This window comes from Lontra canadensis, unplaced genomic scaffold (genome assembly GCF_010015895.1).
Source record: "Lontra canadensis isolate GAN:19392208 unplaced genomic scaffold, GSC_riverotter_1.0 scaffold33, whole genome shotgun sequence".
Taxonomy (NCBI): domain Eukaryota; kingdom Metazoa; phylum Chordata; class Mammalia; order Carnivora; family Mustelidae; genus Lontra; species Lontra canadensis.
Window position 1 is genome coordinate 15,220,590 of NW_022631027.1, and position 2,971 is coordinate 15,223,560.

Sequence of the window (2,971 nt, forward strand, 5' to 3'; positions counted from 1 at the left end):
TAGAATGAGACAAAACAATCTAACTTTATTATGAATGTAGGAAACAACTGCCGAGAAGAATATGGGAGGAAGGGTATTATTGACCTAATTAACCTTGGGAATTACTGGGATCCATAAGACTCAAGGCAAAAAGAGCTGTATGTAAGCACGAGTTGATAAAATTATTTTCCACCAGTGGCTCAGGATTAAGCATTTTGGTTGTGTTTTTTGCTTTTTGTTTTTAATTTTTCATTATGTTTAGTTAGCCAACATAGAGCACATCCTAAATTCTTATTGTAGTGGTCAATGATTCATTAGTTGTGTATAACACCCAGTACTCATCCCAACAGGTGCCCTCTTTAATACCCATCACCTGGTGGAAAAATATTGAATGCTTCATGAATTTTTTTGTCATCCTTGTGCAGGAGCCATGCTAATCTCTGTATCATTCCAATTTTAGTATATGTGCTGCTGAAGCGAGTACAGGGTTAACCATGTTGATACCATTATACTTATAGACAGGAAATTGACCCATTAAGTAAAGGGATGGCAGATGGTGGGAGTCAGGTTTCTCACGGTTGGCATATAAGGTTACAGACAAGCAAGGGAGAAGTGTATAATGATCTATGTGGTGATGAATTAGAATTGGAGATGTTAGTATGAACTTGTATTTAGCTTAATATATATACATATGTTTTCATATAGAAATATTTATAAGTATGTGTCTATATATGGGTTAATATACACACATATATCTGCTAATTCTGTGAGCCCGAGATGGCCTACAAGCAATGACAGTCCAGTAGCAACAAGCACACTTCAGCCCAGCTCTTGATTTCTGATACCATTCTTCAAGAAAAGGAACCAGGCTTCCCTAGAAAGATGGATGATTCTGGAACTAGGACAGCAATTACACAAGATGAACCTAGAGCTTCTTTTAGTAACAAAAAGTAAGGAAGTACTCAAAACCAATCCAAAACAAAACACATTCATTGGGGTATGTCAAGAGGACACAGGAGCCAACTCAAAGAGCCCCTAATGGCCCAAATTCCAACAATTTGAGCAATAAAATGTGATCTTGGATTATATAACTCAGGATATAAAACAGGTATCAATTAAGTCCATACAGATATAAATAAATTATTGAATAAACAAATAAGTGGGGCAAGAATAGACAAATACCTTATGAAAAAGAATTCCAAATAATGTATGTAAATATTCTCTCATCTTCCTCAAGTAGGTGGTGTGTTACTCTCCACTCCTTAAGTGGGCACTGCACATAGTAACCTCCTCTGAATAGTACAGTATGGAAAGGGGAGAAAGATTAACTTTACTGGAGACACCTCACAAACACTACCTCAACCTGGTGCTCAAAATCGAAATCAACAGCACTAAGTCATGTGGATGGATATAACCTTGGTATGATATGATGAAAATGGCATTTCACCTTCAGGGTCTTCCTGCTGAAAACACATAACTTACCCTAATTCTGAGGGTACATCAGATAAATCCCAATTGAAAGGCATTCCAAGAAATACCTGATAAGTCCTTTAGAAAAAGATCATGGTTATCAACAACAAGAAAAGTCTGAGAAACTGCCTTAGCCAAGGGGAGCCTGAGGTGACATTACAACTAAAATTAATGCAGTACCCTGAATGAAATCTTGAAATACAAAAAAGATATTAGGAAAAAAATAAGGAAATTTGTATAAAGTGTAGACTTCAAAAAATATGTCAGTACATGTTCATTAATTGTGACAGATGGACCATACTAATGTAAAATGTTAATAGAGGAGCAGTGCCCAGTGTGTGGGGATTTCTATACTATCTACAATTAGCCTATAATTCTAAAACTATTCTCAAATTTTATTATTTATTTATTTATTTATTTATTTTTCAGATAGGGATGGACAGAGGGGAGCAGGAGTAGAGGGAAAAGAGAGAATCTTAAGTAGGCTCTATGTCCAGCATGGAGCCTGACGACGAGGTGCTCAATCCCATGACTCTGAGATCATGACCTGAGCTGAAATTAAGAGTTGGGGGGCGCTTAACCTGACTAAGCCATCCAGAGCACCCCAAAATAAAATCTATTTTAAAAATTTAATGTTTGTATGCAAATTATCAATCTTTAAAATCTTTTATTTTTATTTTATTTTATTTTATTTAATTTATTTATTTATTTATTTATTTATTTATTTTTTTATAATTTTATTTTTTATAAACATATATATATATATATTTTTTCCCCCAGGGGTACAGGTCTGTGAATCTCCACGTTTACAAACTTCACAGCACTCACCATAGCACATACCCTACCCAATGTCCATAACCCCCCCCAACCCCCCTCTGCCCAGCAACCCTCAGTTTGTTTTGTGAGATTAAGAGTCACTTATGGTTTGTCTCCCTCCCAATCCCAACTTGTTTCATTTACTCTTCTCCTACCACATTAACCCCCCATGTTGCATCTCCTCTCCCTCATATCAGGGAGATCATATGATAGTTGTCTTTCTCCGATTGACTTATTTCGCTAGATGTCCATCAACAGACGAATGGATAAAGAAGATGTGGTATATATATACAATGGAATACTATGCAGCCATCAAAAGAAATGAAATCTTGCCATTTGCGACAACATGGATGGAACTAGAGGGTATCATGCTTAGCGAAAAATCTTTTTTTTTTTTAATTTTGTTTATTTGACAGTTAGAGATCACAAGTAGGCAGAGAGGCAGGCAGAGAGAGAGAGGAAGAAGCAGGCTCCCTGCTAAGCAGAGAGCCTGATGTGGGGCTCAATCCCAGGACCCTGGGATCCTGACCTGAGCTGAAGGCAGAGGCTTTAACCCACTGAGCCAACCAGGTGCCCCACAAATTATCAATCTTTAAGCAAATATTTATTGAGTGTTTTTGCTTGTAGAACTGCATAGCTTTCATCTTGTTGGGAAGTTTAGAGCCACTGAAGCCAGTCAGGAAAGAAAAGAACCATGGTGTCTTGT

General features: G+C 37.0%; 1 non-coding gene across 1 annotated transcript; it reads right to left on the reverse strand.

Moving 5' to 3' along the window:
* Positions 1 to 359: 359 nt before the first annotated feature.
* Positions 360 to 463, reverse strand: LOC116873493. The gene has a single exon (XR_004383823.1). It is a non-coding gene; the product is annotated as a U6 spliceosomal RNA (small nuclear RNA).
* Positions 464 to 2,971: the final 2,508 nt, after the last annotated feature.